The sequence below is a fragment of the Marmota monax genome, unplaced genomic scaffold, assembly GCF_021218885.2.
Source record: "Marmota monax isolate L192 unplaced genomic scaffold, Marmota_monax_Labrador192_F-V1.1 WCK01_AAM20220418_F8-fsc00043, whole genome shotgun sequence".
Lineage (NCBI taxonomy): Eukaryota > Metazoa > Chordata > Mammalia > Rodentia > Sciuridae > Marmota > Marmota monax.
Genome location: NW_026691982.1, coordinates 3,228,350 through 3,249,544, shown reverse-complemented (window position 1 = coordinate 3,249,544; position 21,195 = coordinate 3,228,350). Strand labels below are relative to the sequence as shown.

General features: G+C 37.3%; 1 pseudogene; it reads left to right on the top strand.

Moving 5' to 3' along the window:
• Positions 1-397: 397 nt before the first annotated feature.
• On the top strand, positions 398-1,355 carry LOC124095146 (60 kDa heat shock protein, mitochondrial-like; annotated as a pseudogene).
• Positions 1,356-21,195: the final 19,840 nt, after the last annotated feature.

The following is a 21,195-nucleotide window of genomic DNA, read 5'->3' as shown; positions in this document are numbered from 1 at the left end:
AAAGCACTCTCTTCTTATCCAGGAGCTCATTGCTCTGATATCATAAAAACAACAATAAAAAATCCACTCTTTGAAGCAATGTGATGAGTCATTTTCTCCATCTTCCTTTATTTTTCAAAGGCATGACCGTAAATTTCTGTCAGTAGTCTCAAACTCTGTTTTAAAAGGTTCAACATTTTACCAGATATGTGAAGCACAAAATTATTATACACAGATACAGTATGGACTTTCCAATGTTTTACTGTTAATAGAAAATAATCATATAAATGTACCTATTTCACCATAATTTGTACAGATGCATATTTAAGTTTAAGATGTACTAGGAACATGCATAAAGTATCTTCTTTTGTACTTTAATATTATTCAAGAAAAATTCCTTCAGCCTTACTTGCTGCCAATGGCCTGCTCTGAAAACTCCTTATCCATGTTGCATGGAAATACTTCCATAATCTACTGTCACCGGATGAGACCAGTGTCCAGGGCACTGGCTCCTCATCTCAGTTGAACTTATATCAAAGATTTAATGCCTGAGTCTTAATTCTTCAAAGTGTAGACCTTTTAGCCAATACTGTAGCTGTTATAATGAGGTCAAAGGAAGGAACAGCAATTACTGAATGGAGGTAGGGAAGTCCCAAAGTAACAGATTAAAGCAATTGATTCAAAGGATAAATACAAAATTGGAGCTAAACTTGTTCAAGACATTGCCAAGAACACAAATGAAGAGGACAGGAATGTTACTACCCCTGCTACTATATTGGTATGCTCTATTGCCAAGGAAGTCTTCAAGAAGCAAAGGAGTCAATCCAGTGGATATTAGGAGAGGTGTGATGTAAGGTATTGATTTTATAATTGCTGATTTTAGGAAGCAGTCTAAACCTGTGATAACAAAGAAATGGCTCAAGTTACTCTAAATTCTGCAAATAGAGGCAAAGAAATTGGCAATGTCATTTCTAACACAAAGAAAAAGGATGGAAGAAATGGTGTCATCACAGTAAAGAATGGTAAAACACTAAATGATAAATTAGAAGTTATTGAAGTCCTGTTTGATTGAGTCTATATTTCTCTATACATTATTAATACATCAAAAATCATAAATGTGAATCCATGAATGCCCATGTTCTACTGAGTGAAAAGTCCATTGTAGCTGCTCTTGAAATTGCCAGCACTTATGGTAAACCCTTGTTTATAATTACTGAAGGTATTGAAGGGGAAGCTAAGTACACTTGTTTTGAAAAGGCTAAAAGTTGGTCTTCAGATTGTGGTGACAATAGAAAGTACCAACTTCAACATATGACTTTGCTACTGTCACAGTGTTTGTAGAAGAGGGTTTGACCCTAAATATTAAAGATGTTTAACTTTTGTGACTTAGGAAAACTTGGACAGGCCTTGTCACCAAAGATGATATCATGCTTTTAAAAGGAAAAGATGAAAAATATCAAGTTAAAAAAAAAACTCATTAAAGAAATCACTGAGAGGGGAAGGAAGATGGCGGCGAGGGGAGTGCATTACCCCCGTGTGCTGCTTCACTGTGTGGGAGTATGACAAGTCAGGACGGCTAAAGGATATCTTGTTAGGAATTTCCAGCAATAGTGGGGTGCGCCGGAACCTGCAGGAAGGATTTCCATCGCACGAGGATCGGCTACGGGGACTCAAACGCGAGAGGTTTGTCGCACGGAGGGTAAAACTGCTTATTCAGCAAATCGCCCCGCGGCTAGAGTCTGCAACGCGAGCTGGGATAGAGACGCAGGGTTACAGTGCTGCAGTTTCTGCCAGCCGCGCAAGCACCGCACTCAGGGCTGAATTCTGGGTTCGAGACGGGGGAAGGAAGCGGTCCATCTTGGTTCTCCACACCGGTCAGACCACAGAGGAGGCCAGCAGCCACCATGTTGGTAAACTGACGTCACCATACCTGTTTTCGACTGACCACAGCTCATTCAGCCATAGAACAGGTAATTTCAGGCTGCAATTCGCCTGCGGCTTGCAGACAGATTGCTAGGGTTCAGCGCCTGGGTGCTTCTTAAAATCTGATCTTATCGGAGTGAACACCGAGCGCGGAGCGGCCGAGTTCCGGCTCCCGGAACCATCCCGGAACCGCCCTGGCTCAGGGCTGCGGAGCCTGCGGAGGCTGCTTCTTGGACCCTGCTACTATCAGAGCATACACCAAGCACTAAGCAGCCGAATTCCGGCTCCCGGAACTGAGCCCGCAGGGACTGCTTCTTGGAGCTTACACTTATAGGAGCTTACACCGAGCACGGAGCGGCCAAGTTCCGGCTCCCGGAACTTCCATGGACCGGGGCTAGGAGCCCGCGGAAACTGCGTCTTGGTCCGGGTCCTGCTGAGGGCCGGTCAGGACTCACCCGTTGCTTGGGTTGCCCGGCAAGGGGAACGAAATGCTGCCATTCGCATAGGATACCAACATGGCAGAGATCTGATGTCAGCAGAAAGCGGTGGAGGAGAGATCTTCATCAATACCAGCGGTGACATAAGCAGTTGGTCTCCTGGTAAGGGGGGTGAGGCTCAGTCACCCGAGTCTCCTCAATTTGTCCTCGAGCCAGAGGGAAGGAGCCGGGCCGCCGCCAGCCCCCGGAGCAGGCCCAGCGGCTCGCCAGCGTGGTGACCGCGTGACCCCAATTGGAGAGGGGGCAGAGCGGAGCCGCCACCCACACCTGCCAGGTGGGCAGACCCACGACCCAGTAGTACATGGGCGTGGTAGGAGGGGCAGGGCAGAGCCGCCCTTCGCGCTTGCAAGGTAAACAGACCTGTGACAGCCTGGCGGGTCAGGCCCAGTGGCCTGCCAGTGTGGTACACACGTCACCCCAACTGGAGTAGAGGCAGAGCAGATCCTTCTCCCACGCCCGGATCAGGCCCTGCCGGTGTGGTGGTCACGTGACCCCAATTGGAGTGGGGGCGGAGCGGAACCGCCACCCGTGCCCGCAGGGTGAGCAGACCAGTGATCAACCTGCAGATCAGGCCCAGGGGTCCGCAGGCGTGGTAGGAGGGGCAGGGCAGATCCGCCGCCCGCGACTTCAAGGTAGGCAGACCTACAACAGACCGGCGGAGCAGGCCCAGGATCCTGCCGGCGTGGTACAAACACCACCCTAATTGGAGTAGTGACAGAGCAGAGTCGCCTCCCTTGCCAGGAACAGGCCCAGCGTCCTGCAGGCGGGGTAGTCACGACACCCCAATTGGAGTAGGGGCAGAGCAGAGCCTCCACCCGTGCCTGAAAGGTGGGCAGAACTGCGACCGACCAGCGGGACAGGCCCAGTGGCCTGCTGGTACGACAGACACGTCACCCCATTTGGAGTAGGGGCAGAGTAGAGCTGCCGCCCGCGCCTGCAGGGTAGGCAAACCTGCAACCGACCGGCGGATCAGGACCGGTGGCCTGCCGGCGTGGTATACTCGTCACCCCAATTGGAGTGGGGGCAGAACAGAGCCGCCGCCAGCTCCCAGAACAGGCCCAGTGACCTGCTGGCGTGGTAGCCACGACACCCCAATTGGAATAAGGAGAGAGCAGAGCCGCCGCCCGCACCTGCAGGAAAGATATGCAAGCAGTATGAAAAGACAAGGAAAGAAAGGACCACAAGCAATGCAGGTCAACGCAACTTTAGAAGAGGTAACAGCTGCAGCAGATGGAATGTCAGATAAAGAATTCAGGATATACATGCTTCAGATGATCTGGAGTATCAAGGAAGACATTAAACAGCAAAATCAGACAATGAAAGATCACTTCCAGAACGAATTACGCAAACAAATCCAGGAAGCAAAGGATCAACTATACAGGGAGATAGAGGTTATAAAAAACAAGCAATCAGAAATCCTAGAAATGCAGGAAGCAATAAACCAACTTAAAAACTCAATGGAGAATACTACCAGCAGAGTAGAACACTTAGAAGATAGAACATCAGACAATGAAGACAAAGTATTTCAACTGGAAAAGAACATAGACAGCTCAGCAAGACTGTTAAGAAACCATGAGCAGAACATCCAAGAAATATGGGATAACATTAAGAGACCAAACTTAAGAGTCATTGGGATACAGGAAGGTACAGAGCTCCAAACCAAAGGAATGAGCAGTCTATTCAATGAAATAATACGAGAAAACTTCCCAGACTTGAAGAATGAGACAGAATCCCAAATCCTAGAAGCCTACAGGACGCCGAATGTGCAAAATCATAAGAGATCCACACCTAGACACATTATAATGAAGATGCCCAACATACAGAATAAGGAGAGAATTTTAAAAGCTACAAGAGAAAGGAACCAGATTACATTTAGGGGCAAGCCAATCAGGATAACAGCTGATCTTTCAACACAGACTCTGAAAGCTAGAAGATCCTGGAATAACATATTTCAAACACTGAAAGAAAATGGGTTCCAACCAAGAATTGTGTATCCAGCGAAATTAAGCTTCAGGATGGAGGATGAAATTAAAACCTTCCAGGATAAACAAAAGTTTAAAGAATTTGCAGCTAGAAAACCATCTCTTCAAAACATCCTCGCCAAAGCATTACAGGAAGAGGAAATGGAAAATAACAATGAAAACCAACAGTGGGAGGTAGGACAGTAAAGGGGGGGGGGAAATAATCAAAGAGGAAAACAAACAATGTTTAGTAACAGAAATAAACAAATATGGCTGGAAGAACAACCCATATCTCAATAATAACCCTAAATGTTAATGGCTTAAACTCACCAATTAAGAGACACAGGCTAGTAGAATGGATCACAAAACAAGACCCAACAATATGCTGCCTACAGGAGACGCATTTGATAGGAAAAGACATACATAGGCTGAAGGTGAAAGGTTGGGAAAAATCATATCACTCATATGGACTTCGGAAACAAGCAGGCGTGTCCATACTCATATCAAATAAAATAGATTTCAAGCCAAAGTTAATCAAAAGAGATAAAGAGGGAAAATACATACTGCTTAAGGGAACCATACACCAACAAGACATAACAATCATAAATATTTATGCCCCAAACAATGGTGCAGCTATGTTCGTCAAACAAACTCTTCTCAAGTTCAAGAGTCTAATAGACCACCACACCATAATCATGGGAGACTTCAACACACCTCTCTCGCCACTGGACAGATCTTCCAAACAAAAGTTGAATAAGGAAACTATAGAACTCAATAACACTATTAATAACCTAGACCTAATTGACATATAGAGAGTATACCACCCAACATCAAGCAGTTACACTTTTTTCTCAACAGCTCATGGATCCTTCTCAAAAATAGATCATATATTATGTCACAGGGCAACTCTTAGACAATATAAAGGAGTAGAGATAATACCATGCATCTTATCTGATCATAATGGAATGAAACTGAAAATCAACGATAAAAGAAGGAAGGAAAAAGCATATATCAATTGGAGAATGAACAATAGGTTACTGAATGATCAATGGGTTATAGAAGACATCAAGGAGGAAATTAAAAAATTCTTAGAGATAAATGAAAACACAGACACAACATATCGGAATCTATGGGACACATTGAAAGCAGTTCTAAGAGGAAAATTCATTGCTTGGAGTTCATTCCTTAAAAAAAGAAAAAACCAACAAATAAATGATCTCATACTTCATCTCAAAATCCTTGAAAAAGAAGAGCAAAAAAACAGCAAAAGAAGTAGAAGGCAAGAAATAATTAAACTCAGAGCTGAAATTAATGAAATCGAAACAAAAAAAAACAATTGAAAAAATTGACAAAACTAAAAGTTGGTTCTTTGAAAAAATAAACAAAATCGACAGACCCTTAGCGATGCTAGCGAAGAGAAGAAGAGAGAGAACTCAAATTACTAGCATACGGGATGAAAAAGGCAATATCACAACAGACACTTCAGAAATACAGAAGATAATCAAAAACTATTTTGAATCCTTATACTCCAATAATTTAGAAGATAGTGAAGGCATAGATAAATTTCTTAAGTCATATGATCTGCCCAGATTGAGTCAGGAGGATATAGAAAACCTAAACAGACCAATATCAATTGAGGAAATAGAAGAAACCATAAAAAGACTACCAACTAAGAAAAGCCCAGGTCCGGATGGGTATACAGCAGAATTTTACAAAACCTTTAAAGAAGAACTAATACCAATACTTTTCAAGCTACTTCAGGAAATAGAAAAGGAGGGAGAACTTCCAAATTCATTCTATGAGGCCAACATCACCCTGATACCTAAACCAGACAAAGACACTTCAAAGAAAGAAAACTACAGACCAATATCTCTAATGAACCTAGATGCAAAAATCCTCAATAAAATTCTGGCGAATCGGATACAAAAACATATCAAAAAAATTGTGCACCATGATCAAGTAGGATTCATCCCTGGGATGCAAGGCTGGTTCAATATACGGAAATCAATAAATGTAATTCACCACATCAATAGACTTAAAAATAAGAACCGTATGATCATCTCGATAGATGCAGAAAAAGCATTCGACAAAGTACAGCATCCCTTTATGTTCAAAACTCTAGAAAAACTAGGGATAACAGGAACATACCTCAATATTGTAAAAGCAATCTATGCTAAGCCTCAGGCTAGCATCATTCTGAATGGAGAAAAACTGAAGGCATTCCCTCTAAAATCTGGAACAAGACAGGGATGCCCTCTCTCTCCACTTCTCTTCAACATAGTTCTCGAAACACTGGCCAGAGCAATTAGACAGACGAAAGAAATTAAAGGCATCAAAATAGGAAAAGAAGAACTTAAATTATCACTATTTGCAGATGATATGATTCTATACCTAGCAGGCCCAAAAGGCTCTACAAAGAAACTATTAGAGCTAATAAATGAATTCAGCAAAGTGGCAGGATTTAAAATCAACACGCATAAATCAAAGGCATTCCTGTATATCAGCGACAAATCCTCTGAAATGAAAATGAGGACAACCACTCCATTCAAAATATCTTGAAAAAAAATAAAATACTTGGGAATCAACCTAACAAAAGAGGTGAAAGACTTATACAATGAAAACTACAGAACCCTAAAGAGAGAAATAGAAGAAGATCTTAGAAGATGGAAAAATATACCCTGTTCATGGATAGGCAGAACTAACATCATCAAAATGGCGATATTACCAAAAGTTCTCTATAGGTTTAATGCAATGCCAATCAAAATCCCAACGGCATTTCTTGTAGAAATAGAGAAAGCAATCATGAAATTCATATGGAAAAATAAAAGACCCAGAATAGCAAAAACAATGCTAAGCAGGAAGTGTGAATCAGGCGGTATAGCGATACCAGACTTCAAACTATACTACAGAGCAATAGTAACAAAAACAGCATGGTACTAGTACCAAAACAGGCGGGTGGACCAATGGTACAGAATAGAGGACACAGAAACCAATCCACAAAACTACAACTATCTTATATTTGATAACGGGGCTAAAAGCATGCAATGGAGGAAAGATAGCATCTTCAACAAATGGTGCTGGGAAAACTGGAAATCCATATGCAACAAAATGAAACTGAATCCCTTTCTCTCGCCATGCACAAAAGTGAATTCAAAATGGATCAAGGAGCTTGATATCAAATCAGAGACGCGCCGTCTGATAGAAGAAAAAGTTGGCTACGATCTACAGTCGGTGGGGTCGGGCTCCAAATTCCTCAATAGGACACCCATAGCACAAAAGTTAATAACTAGAATCAACAAATGGGACTTACTCAAACTAAAAAGTTTTTTCTCAGCAAAAGAAACAATAAGAGAGGTAAATAGGGAGCCTACACCCTGGGAACAAATCTTTACTCCTCACACTTCAGATAGAGCCCTAATATCCAGAGTATACAAAGAACTCAAAAAATTAGACAATAAGAGAACAAACAACCCAATCAACAAATGGGCCAAGGACCTGAACAGACACTTCTCAGAGGAGGACATACAGTCAATCAACAAGTACGTGAAAAAATGCTCACCATCTCTAGCTGTCAGAGAAATGCAAATCAAAACCACCCTAAGATACCATCTCACTCCAGTAAGATTGGCAGCCATTATGAAGTCAAACAACAACAAGTGCTGGCGAGGATGTGGGGAAAAGGGTACACTTGTACATTGCTGGTGGGACTGCAGATTGGTGCAGCCAATTTGGAAAGCAGTATGGAGATTTCTTGGAAAGCTGGGAATGGAGCCACCATTTGACCCAGCTATTCCCCTTCTTGGTCTATTCCCTAAAGACCTAAAAAGAGCATGCTACAGGGACACTGCTACATCGATGTTCATAGCAGCACAGTTCACAATAGCAAGACTGTGGAACCAACCTAGATGCCCTTCAATAGATGAATGGATAAAAAAAAATGTGGCATTTATACACAATGGAGTATTACTCTGCATTAAAAAATGACAAAATCATAGAATTTACAGGGAAATGGATGGCATTAGAGCAGATTATGCTAAGTGAAGCTAGCCAATCCCTAAAAAACAAATGCCAAATGTCTTCTTTGATATAAGGAAAGTAACTAAGAACAGAGTAGGGACGAAGAGCAGGAGAAGAAGATTAACATTTAACAGGGATGAGAGGTGGGAGGGAAAGGGAGAGAGAAGGGAAATTGCATGGTAATGGAAGGAGACCCTCAGGGTTATACAGTGGAGTGGGTAGAGAGAGAGGAGGGGAGGGGAGGGGAGAGGTGGGGAGGGGGGAGGGTGGAGGATGGGAAAGGCAGTGGAGCACAACAGACACTAGTATGGCAATTTGTAAATCAATGGATGTGTAACTGATGTGAATCTGCAATCTGTGTATGGGGTGAAGGTGGGAGTTCATAACCCACTTGAATCAAAGTGTGGAATATGATATGTCAAGAAATTTGTAATGTTTTGAACAACCCACAATAAAAAATTAAAAAAAAAAAAAATATATAAAAATGTAAAAAAAAAAAAAAAAGAAATCACTGAGAAATGAGATATCACAACTAGTGGATATGAAATGGAAAACTGAGTGAATGACTGGTAAGACTTCCAGTGGAGTAGCTGGGCTGAGGCCAGTGGGACAAATGATGCCACAGTGAATGAAAAGACAAACTCATTCACCAATGTACTGCTCTCAGCTTAAGTCACTAAGGCACTTCTGCTATTATTCTGCTAAAATCAGTATTTTAGTCTTACCATCACCAGCTAAGAAGTTCTCTATGGAGAATAAGAATAATTTTGTACTAAGTAGAGAAATATCCAATTATGTGACAACATTTTCTAATAAAAATTTGTTTAAAGTCAAAAAGCAAGCAAAAGTATACAAAGTAATAATGTACAGTTGTCTCGCAAATAGACCCAAATGATGAGATTTTCAATAATTTTGCTATATCCTAAGGAGAATCTTCCAGTACCTAGGTTTTTTGTTGTTGTTTCTGTTGTTGCTGAAAAATTTATGTTTCCATGAATGTCAAGATTTTCTTTATCTGATACTATTCTTGTTTTACAAAGGAAATATAAGAAGTGCATGAAACCTAAAGCATGTTCAGAATTCAAGGTCGTGTCTCTCTTCTTAGAAGCATAAAGGCATATTAAGATTTCTGTATACTCAGAAAAATGAGATATTGTATCCCATGTGATTCAAAAGTATGATATGTCAAGGTCATTGTACTGTCATGTGTAAATAATTAAAACAAATTTTAAAAAAGAAAATAAATAATTACTATCATGTGTAAGTTTGATCAATTGTTAAATTTGATTATAAAATTCTCTGGCAACTTCAGTATCATTGCTGGCCTCATAAAAGAAGTTTGGATATGTTTCCTTTTGGAATTATTTGAGAAATGGTATTAATTCTTCTTTAAGTATTTGATAAAATTCACTATTGAAGCCATCTGGTTGTGAACTTTATATTGTTAGAAGGTTTTTAATTACTGATTTGATCTCCATAATTTTTATTCGTCTATTCAGGTTTCTATTTCTTTCTTATTTCTTTATGATAGTGTGTATTTCAAGAGATGTACCATCACTTCTAAATTAAAAAAATTTGTTGGCATGTAGTTGTTCATAGTAGTTCTTTACAATCCTTCCTACATCTGTACCATTAATTGCAATGCCTTGTCTTTCAGTACTGATTTTGAGTGTTTTCTCTTTTATTCTGAGTAACTTTAGAGAAAAGTTTATCTTTTCAAAATCCAACTCTCATTTTTTTCAAATTTTTTCTTTCATTTATTTTTGCTCTAATTTTTCAAATTATTTTTTTCCTTCAATTAATTTTCAGTTGAGCCAATTATCTTCCTAGTTTCTTGATATATAAAGCTAGGATTAAATTTATAAACATTCTGCAAAAATCTTGATAAAACCAGTAAAAAAATTCAGTAAAGTAGCAACATATAAAAATCATTATATAAAAATGTAATGCATTTTTACATATTAGCAATCAACTATTTAAAAAGGAAATTAAGAAGATAGTCCCATTTGCAATAGTAACAAAAAGATTTAAATATTTACATATAAACTTAACCAAGAAAGCAAGAGTCTTCTACACTGAAAACTACAAACATTAATGAAAACTTTAAAGATAACACAAACAAATGGGTTGTGCTTCTTCATTGGAAGACTTAATATTGTTAAAATGAATATAGTAGCCAAGATAATATACAGATTTAATACTGTTACAACATCACAAACTGCATCTTTTAAAGAAGTAGAAATATAAGTCCTAAAATATTATTGGACAAAAAGAAAAAAGGAGGAGAATGAGGAGGAGGAGAAGGAAGAAGACTAAAATAATCTTGGAAAGGAAGAAGAGAGTTGAAGTAATCACATGACCTGATTTCAAAATGTGTTCAAAGCTACAGGAATTTAAAAAGTATGGTACTGGTATAAATATAGATATATGTTTTTAAAAAATAGAACAGAATAGAAAACCCAGAAATAAACCCACACATGCATAACTTATCTTTGACAAAATGTTAATAAAACACATTAGGAAAGAGTACTTTTTTTCAATAAAAGGTGTTTAGAAAACTAGATATCCACATGCAAAAGCATGAAATTGGACTCTTCTACCATATACAAAAATCAGCTCAAAATTAACTAAAGACAAACAAAAGACTTGAAATGAAAGATGCTTGATATTGATCTTGGTGATGATTTCTTGGATAGGACACAGGCAGCAAAACCAGAAATAGACAAATGGGACCACATCAACCTAATATGTATCTGCACAACAAAGTAAAATGCCAACAGGATGAAAAGGCTTCCTATAGGATGTGAGAAAATTTTGGAAAAAGATCACATATTTGATAAGTGATTAATATAGAAGACATGTAAACAGCTCCCATAACTCAAAAGCAAAAATAAAGGGAAAAGGACTTCAATAGACCTTTCTCCAAAGATGATACACAAATGGACAACAAGTATATAAAAATGTGATCATCAATAATCAACAAGGAAATACACAACAAAACTACAATGGGATATCAACTCACTTTTGTTATTTTGTTAGGATGGCCATTATCAGGAAAGAAAAAAAAAAGAGTGTTGGTGAGGCTGTGGCTGTGGAGAAATTGTAACACTTGCACACCATTGGTAGGAATGTAAAAATGTGTAATCAGTATGGCAAACAAAATGGAATTTTCCCAAAAGAATGGAAAATAAAGTTACCTTATGAATGAATAATCCCACTTATGGAAATATATATGAAACATTTTTAAATCAAGATATTAGATATCTGCATCTCCATGTTCATTGAAGTATTATTCTCAGTCGCTAAGGCATGGAAACAGCACAAATATTCACTGATAAATAAATGGACAGAAAATATGGCATACACCTACAATAGAAAGTTAAACGCTTTTAAAAAGAGGGAATTCTTCCTGTTACAACAACATAGCTGAACTTAAAGAACATTATGGAAAGTGAAATAATACACTGAATGAGAAGCACTGTGTATTCCCATTTGTAAGAACTTTCTTTTATAAAATTTGTTATTGTAATTAGTTATACATGATAGTACAACATATTTTGACACACATATATGGAGTGTACCTTCTCATTCTTCTCATTGTACATGTGTGGAATTACACTGGTAGTGTAGTCACATATGCACATAGGGTAATAATGTCCAATTCATTCTACTATCTTTTCTATTCCCATTTTACCCACTTCCCTTCATTCTCCTTTTTCTAATCCAAAGTACTTCTATTCTTCCCTACCCCACCTTCTTATTGTGAAGTTAGTATCTGTATATCAGAGAACGTTTGGCCTTTGTTTTCTAGGGATTGTCTTATTTCACTTAGCATGAAAGTCTTCAATTCCATCCATTTACTGGTAAATACCATAATCTCATTCTTCTTTATGGCTGAGTAATATTCTATTGTGTATATAGACCACATTTTCTTTATTCATTCATCTGTTGAAGGGCACCTAGGTTGGTTCCATAGTTTAGCTATTGCAAATTGAGCTGCTATGAACATTGATGTGGTTGAGTCACTGTAGTATGCTGATTTTAAGCCCTTTGGGTGTAAACCAAGGAGTGGGATAACTGGGTCAATGGTTCCTTTCCAAGTTTTCTGAGGAATCTCTGCACTGCTTTCCAGAGTGGTTGTACCAATTTGCAGTCCCGCCAGCAATGTATGAGTTACCCTTTCCCCCCATCTTTGCCAACATTTATTGTTGCTCGTATTCTTGATTGTTGCCATTCATACTGGAGTGAGATGAAATCTCAGTGTATTTTTAATGCACATTTCTCTAATTTCTAGTGACACTGAGCATTTTTTCATACATTTGTTGACCAATCATAATTCTTCTTCTGTGAAGTGTCTGTTCAGTTCCTTAGCCTACTTATTCTTTGTTTTTTTTTTTTTTTTTTTGTTTTGTTTTGTTTTGTTGATGTTTCACTTTTTGAGTCCTTTATATATCCTGGACATTAACGTTCTATTTGAGGTGCAGGTGGCAAAGATTTTCTCCCATTCTGTAGGCTCTCTCTTCACATTATTGATTGTATCCTTTGCTGTGAAGAAGGATTTTAGTTTGATACCATCTTCTTTATTGATTCTTGATTTTAATTCTTGTGCTTTAGGAGTCTTGTTAAGGAAGTCATTTCCTAAGCCAACATGATTTAAATTTAGTACTACTTTTTCTTCTGTCAGGCACAGGATCTCTTTTCTAATGCCTAAGCCTTAATCCACTTTGAGTTGGGTTTTTTGCATGGTGAGAGATAGAGGTTTAATTTCATTTTGCTACATATGTATTTCCAGTTTTATCAGCACCATTTGTTGAAAAGGCTATCTTTTCTCCAATGTATGTTTTTGGTAACTTTTGTCTGGTATGAGATAACTATATTTACATGGGTTTTTCTCTGTCTTCTATTTTGTACTACTGGTCTACCTGCTTTGGTGCTAATACCATGCTTTGTTTGTTTGTTTTGTTTTGTTTGTTTTAACAATAGCTCTGTAATATAATTTAACGTCTGGTATTGTGATGACTCCTGCTTCACTTTTCTTGCTAAGGATTCTGTGGCATTTCAGGGCCTCTTATTTTTCCAAATGATTTTCATAACTGCTTTTTCTATTTCTATGAAGAATGTCATTGGGATTTTAATAGGATTTGCACTAAATCTGTATAATGCTTTTGGTAGTATGTTCATTTTGACAATGTTAATTCTGCCAATCCAGAGCATGAGAGATCTTTCCATTTTTCTAAGGTCTTCTTCAATTTCTTTCTTTAGTGTTCAGTAGTTTTCATCATAGAGGTCTTTCACCTCTTTTATTAGATTGATTCTCCCATTGTTTTTATGACATTGTGAATGGGATAGTTTTCCTAACTTCTCTTTCAGTAGATTCATCACTGATGTATACGAACACATTTGATTTATGGATGTTAATTTTATATCCTGCTACTTTGCTGAATTCATTTATGAGTTCTAGAAGTTACTGGTAGAATTTTTGGAGATTTCTAAACATAGATTCATGTCATCTGCAAATAGGGATAGTTTGAGTTATAGAAGACACCATCAAAAGCATATTGACTAAGAAAAGCCGAGGACCAGACAGATTTTTTTAGCCAAATTCTACAAGACCTGCAAAGAATAATCAACACCATACTCAATTATTCCATGAAATAGAAAAGGAGGGAACCCTTCCAAACTCATTCTATGATGCTAGTTTCACCCTGATACCCAAACCAGATGAAGGCACAACAAGAAAAGAAAACTTCAGATCAATAGCACTGATGAATACAGGGGCAAAATTTCTCAAATTTCTGGCAAATCACGTAGAAAAACATATTTTAAAAATAGAGCACCATGATCAAGTAGGCTTTATTTTAGGGAGGCAAGGTTGGTTCAACATATGGAAATCAATAAAAGTAATTCATCACGTCAATAGTCTTTATTTTTCCCACAATTGGATAAATATTTTTTGAATAGTCTTCCTAGGAGGCTTTGCCTTAGGTGCTGGGGATACAGCAGGGAATAAAACAGAATCCCTGCCCTCACGGAGCTTTCACTTTAATGGAGAAAGCAGACACTAAGCAAAGAAACAAATTAATAAATCACCAAAGAATGTGATAAAGGCCATGGAGAAAATAGAGGATAGGAGGGAAGGGGAATTGCATGGAAATGGAAGGAGACCCTCATTGTTATACAAAATTACATATAAGAGGATGTGAGGGGAAAGGGAAAAAAAAAACAAAAGAGAGAAATGGATTACAGTAGATGGGGTAGAGAGAGAAGATGGGAGGGGAGGGGAGGGGAGGGAGGATAGGAAGGGGATAGGAAAAGCAGCAGAATACAACAGATACTAGTATGGCAGTATGTAAAAATGTGGATGTGTAACCAATGTGAATCTGCAACCTGTATACGTGGTAAAAATGGGAATTCATAACCCACTTGAATCAAATGTATGAAATATGATATGTCAAGAGCATTGTAATGTTTTGAATAACCAATAAAAAAAGATAGAAGGGAGTCAGAAGTAATAAGTGTGGTCAGGTAAGGCCTCTCAGAGGAGGTGACAACCAAGCTAAAGTATGAGAAAGAAGCGGCCTAAAGGTGAGGAGTAAAGCACCCCAGGCAGAGGGAGGAGGTTAAGAGTTTGAGAGAGCATTGGGCATGGGGTTCTCAAGAAACTGTCAGTGAGCCAGCCTAGCTAAAGCAGAGGGAGGCAGAGTGGGTAAGAAAATGGGGTTGGACCAGAGGATGGCTGCAGAATCATGCAGGGCCTTGCAGGCTCTGGGGAGAAGTCTGGATTTCATGCGAGGTGCAGCAGGAAGCCACAGAGCGCTCTAGAGGCTAGTGCACCACAGCTACAGTGGGCTGTCCAGAGAGCCAAGCGGAGTGAGTGACATCTGCATGAGGTTCCTCCCCAGTGCCGGCCTGCAGCACTCCTGCCCTGCCCTTCTCATCAAGCTGCACCAGGGCAGAGGAGGCTAGCGATGGACACCAGGAAGGCGAGAAACAGGTTCTTTAGCTTCAGCTTCATGGTGGTGCAGCTGTGGGCGCCCCAGCAGGCGGGGTCCTGCTGGGAGGACTTCAATAGTCTTAAAGACAGGATTCATGATTATCTCTATGGGTACAGGAAAAGCATTTGACAAAATACAGCACTCTTTCATGTTCAAAACACTAGAAAAACTAAGGCTAGTATGAAATACCTCCACACTGTAAAAGCTACCTATGCTAAACCCAAGACCAACATTATTCTAAATAGAGAAAAATTGAAAGTGTGTCCTGTAAAAACTGGAACAAGACAGGGATGCCTCTTTTACCACTTCTATTCAACATTGTCCTTGAAACTCTAGCCAGAGCAATTACACAGAAGAAAGAAATTAAAAGGATACAAGTAGGAAAAGAAGAACTCAAACTATCCCTATTTGTAAGAGCTTTCTGACTAAAAAACAGAGAAGCAGAGGGTGGAATGTTGTTTGCCAAGGGCTAGAGGTAGAACAAATGGGAAATTGTTCAGTAGGTATGAAGTTTCAGTTATGCAAGATGAATGATTGCTAGAAATCAACATACTCCCTATAGTTAATAATACTATATACTTAAAATTTTAGGATGGAAGTTCTCATGTTAAGTGTTCTTACTACAAAAACAAAATAAGCCGGGTACTTGTATTCCCAGCAGCTCAGGAGGTTGAGGAAGGAGGATCTTGAGTTCAAAGCCAGCCTCAGCAACTAAGAGGCACTAAGCAACTCAGGGGCAGGGGATTAGCAAGGCTGGTGGAATGTGACTGACATCATTATACAACGTACAGGTATGAAGACTTGAATTGGGTGTCAAAGTACTTTATATACAGAGATATGAAAAATTGTGGTATATATGTGTAATAAGAATTGTAATGCAAAAAAAAACCAGATATACCTAATGATATGTACACTATATGCTGCTACTACTACTAATGACACAACACCACTAATTACACTAATAAAATAAACATTAAATAAAAAATAAAATAAAATACAAAATAGGTCTAGGGATGTGGCTCAGTGGTCGAGTGCCCCTGAGTTCAATCCCCAGTACCAAATATATATATATAATATATACACACACATACACACAACTTACTACTACAAAAACGAAAGAAAATAAAAGAGCATTTTCTAATGAGTTTTCTAACTCACAAAGGTGTTGGATAAATGTATTACCTGTAGGTATTTCATAGGTGTAGACATATATCTAAACTCATCAGTGTATGTATTAAAAATAGGCAGCCTTTTATTCAATTATACATCAATAGAGTTGCTATAAAAAATTAATATTTTGAAAAATTTACTAGTAATGCTTCTCTAAAACCTTAATTGTATGATTTTCCAGGCAATAATATATTAATGCTTATTCTAAAAACTTTATCCAAATTCAACAATTTAGTAATTTTCACAGATACTGTTTTTTCATAATATCTTAATGTGCTCTAAGAAGTAAGTCAACATTATTATTCATGTCATCAATTTCAAGAATTTCAAGTATTTGTTGATTGTATCTATTTTTCATATGTAGCATATCACTTTATAATATCATTACTTAAATTTTAATGAAAGTATTCTTGGAATCAAGAATGCCTTTATATTAAAATTAGATTGAATACATGTATATATCTTTGAATATTTTTAATATGAGGTTTCTTTTTTCTTAGAATTTTATGTTTTGGGGTTTTTAGATCTTTTCATAAGATTATTCTTAGATAAATTTTAATCTATTTAGAATTTACATATATATATATATATATATATATATATATATATATATATTATATGTATAATATATATATGTATATCAAATGTATGTATGTACCTAGATACACATTATATGCATACATACCTTTGGAATAGTAATATATATGAAATCAGAAAGAATAGAATATATCATAATAAATATGAAGGGTTTTATTTTTTAAATATTCTTATTTCTGAAGATAAGCAGGGTGGGTTTTTATATAGCAACATTTTAATATTGTTTTTTTCTGAAATATTATATTAGAAGCCCTGAAATCTTGACATCTCTCTCAAAAAGGACTTACGTAATTTTATTTTGTAACCAAAGTGAATATTTATGACAATTTGATACATATAATGAAAAATAGCATTATGTTCTATCAATGAGGACACCAATCATGTGCAAAAATATAAAATGAAAGGGCATTATTTTAATGGACTCCATAAAAATAACAGTCCTGTCACTGCACTTAGCCTGGTTTCCAATGGAGAAAGAATTATGAAGCTACTTAGTGCTCTTATGCTTTAGGTAGCAAATAAAAGTTAAATAATAATCATTACTATTAGACTACCCGTCAGACTGTCAGTCTCTGTAATGTTAATAACTTTGGCTTTACCAGGCAATTTCAGCCAAGTTGACAATGATCTGAGTCTCAGTACTGGGTCAGAATATAAAACAGCAAAAAAAAAAATAAAAACAAATTATCACTGAGATGTATAAATGGAAAAAATTGTCAGAAACTTAGCCTATATTCTTATTTTAAGTATAGATGGCAAATTTTATAACAAATTTTAAGTACTCCCCTTATTTTGAAGAGTATGTAAGCCTTTTCAAAGATTCATGTTGAAAATAACTTTACTAAAATACCTTACCCTTCTGACATATCATTTGCTTCCCATATTAAAACATGCCCAACAGACTCATAATAACTGTCTGAGTAGTAAGGGGTCTTCAATATTTCTTCAGAAGATATCAAATCCATTTTTCCTGATCAAAAATTTTTCTCTGTATACAGTTTTAATTATACAAGATAAATAATTTCTAGAAATTAACATAGTACATAGAGTTAACAATACTATATTGTTCCCTTAATTTTTAAGTGCACACATACTCCTCTAATTTACCTATCATTTTTCTGGCCCACATCTAAACCATTATCAATGATATCAAAAAGTCCATGCCATCAAATAATACCTATCTGAATCCTACTGTCAAAAACCAAATTCAATATCACTTTCCAAAATAATCGATTTTATTTGAAAACTGCCTTGGATTTTCCTTCTTAGGACTTATTAACATGAAAATATGCCATGGCATAAATCTGAAATAAAAGTTTTGAAATTTTTCATTCCCATCATTCTCATGATTTTAATGTAATTACATTTATATTTCCAGCAGTGAGTCTACAAATTGCACTTTCTTTTTTTGTTTGTTTGGTTTTTATTATTTTTTATTTTATATATGACAGTGGAATATATTGCAATTCTTATTATAAATATAGAGCATAATTTTTCACATCTCAGGTTGTATACATAGTATATTCACTCCAATTTGTGTCTTCATACCTGTACTTTGGATAATAATGGTCATCACATTTCACCATCATTAATAACCCCATGTCCCCAGCTTTCCCCTCTAACACTTCTGCCCCTTCTAGAGTTTATCTATTCCTCCCATGCTCTGGCTTCCTATCCCACTATGAATCAGCCTCCTTATATCAAAGAAAACATTCATCATTTGGTTTTTAGGGACTGGCTAACTTCAGTTAGCATTATCTTCTCTAACTCCATCCATTTACCTGAAAATGCCATGATTTTATTCTCTTTTATTGCTGAGTAATATTCCATTTTGTTTATATGTCACTTTTTTAATCCGTTCATTTATTGAAGGGCATCTAGGTTGGTTCCACAGTTTAGCTATTGTGAATTGTGCTGCTGTAAACATTGATGTGGCTGTGTCCCTGTAGTATGCTGTTTTTAAGTCCTTTGGGTATAGACTAAGGAGAGGATGGCTAGATCAAATGGTGGTTCCATTCCCACTACTTTTCATAATGGCTGCCCAATTCCCACTACTTTTCATAATGGCTGCCCAATTTGCAGTCCTACCAGCGATGTATGAGTGTACCTTTTCCCCCACATCCTCGGCAACACTTATTGCTGTTTGTCTTCATAATAGCTGCCATTATGACTTGAGTTAGATGAAATCTTAGAGTGGTTTTGATTTACATTTCTCTAATTGCTAGTGATGATGAACATTTTTTCATGTATTTGTTGATTGATTGTATATCATCTTCAGAGATGTGTGTCTTCAGGTCCTTGGCCTATTTACTGACTGGATTATTTGTTTTTTGTTGTTGTTGTTGTTGTTGTTTTTGGTGGTTGACTTTTTGAGTTCTTTATATACTTTAGAGATTAGTGTGCTATCTGATGTGTGAGGGGTAAAGATTTGCTCCCAAGATGTAGGCTGTCTATTCACCTCTCAGATTATTTCTTTTGCTGATAAGAAGCTTTTTAATTTGATTCCATCCCATTTGTTGATTCTTGATTTTGATTCTTGTGCCACTGGAGTCTTATTAAGGAAGTTGGGGCCTAATCCCACTTGATGGAGTTTAGGGCCAGCTTTTTCTTTTATTAGAAACAGGGTCTCTGGTTGTATTCCTAAGTCCTTGATCCATTTTGAGTTCAGTTTTGTACATGGTGATAGATAGGGGTTTAATGTCATGCATATGGATTTCCAGTTTTCCCAGCACCATTTGTTTAAGTGGCTATCTTTTCTCCAATGCATGTTCCTGGCACCATTGTCTAATATAAGATAATTTTAGTTTTGTGGGTTAGTGTCTGTGTCCTCTATTCTGTACCATTGGTCTACCAGTCTGTTTTGGCGCCAATACCATGCTGTTTCTGTTACTGTTGCTCTGTAGTATAGTTTGAAGTCTGGTATATTGATGCCATCTGCTTCACTCTTCCTGCTAAGGACTGCTTTAGCTATCCTGGGTCTCTTAGTTTTCCAGATGAATTTCATGATTGCTTTTTCTATTTCTATGAGGAATATCATTGGGATTTTGATTGGAATTGCAATAAATCTGTATAGTGCTTTTGGAAGTACGGTCATTTTGATAAAATTAAATGGCGCTTCCCTAGAGTCTTCTTATTGCCCTCTCAGCTTAATTATTATCTATCACAACACTGTTCATTTCTTTCATAGTGCTCTACAGTTTCTGTGCACTTTTACATGTCTGCTTTATACATTAAAATGTGGAGATATGTGAAACAGATCTGGACTCCTGGAACCTGGGATCCATCCTTTCAAAGCACTGTATCCATACATTTAGGGCCACTTCAACTCAGTTGTACCTGATAATACCTGAAGAATATTAATTTGCACATTTATTTAGTGACATTTATACAGGCCATACAATGCGTGCACGGACATGCATGTGCACATGCACATACACTCACACAAATGTACACACACACAGACACCTGACTATATAATGGCCAGATTATAACATGTCTATGAGAAGGTATAGGGTTTTCTTGGGGGAAATGAGAAGGCAGAAGGTAATTTCACCAGATTATAGTGATGCTATCTGAAGGGCCAATACAAAGTGCTTTGGGAGCATATACAGAGGATCAGGAAAAACTTCCTGATGGAACAGACCTGAAAGTTGAGAAGAAGAATACAGAAGGATTTACCTGGGTAATAAGGAAATAGAGCTTTTTAGATGAAGGGAAGTACATTTGCATGGTCAGATAAAATTGTCGTTAGGCTGTGTTTAGCAAATTTTTGTAGTTGACTCTGGATAAAATATAATTATAGGTGGGACTGAGAGATCAGTATCCAATCATGAAAGATCCTTAAACCAAATGACATATAATAGAAGTCGTGTTCATGTGTCTTATTATTACCTACAAAAACTATATATATGAATATTAGGAAATAAAAGGTGACGAGTTTTTTAGACCAAATTATTCAATTTGAACATAGTATCGTGGGAAAGGAAGCTGAATTTCTCATTCACCTTCTGACATATATGCATTTTACTAGTTTTACAAACAAAACTTGAGAGAATC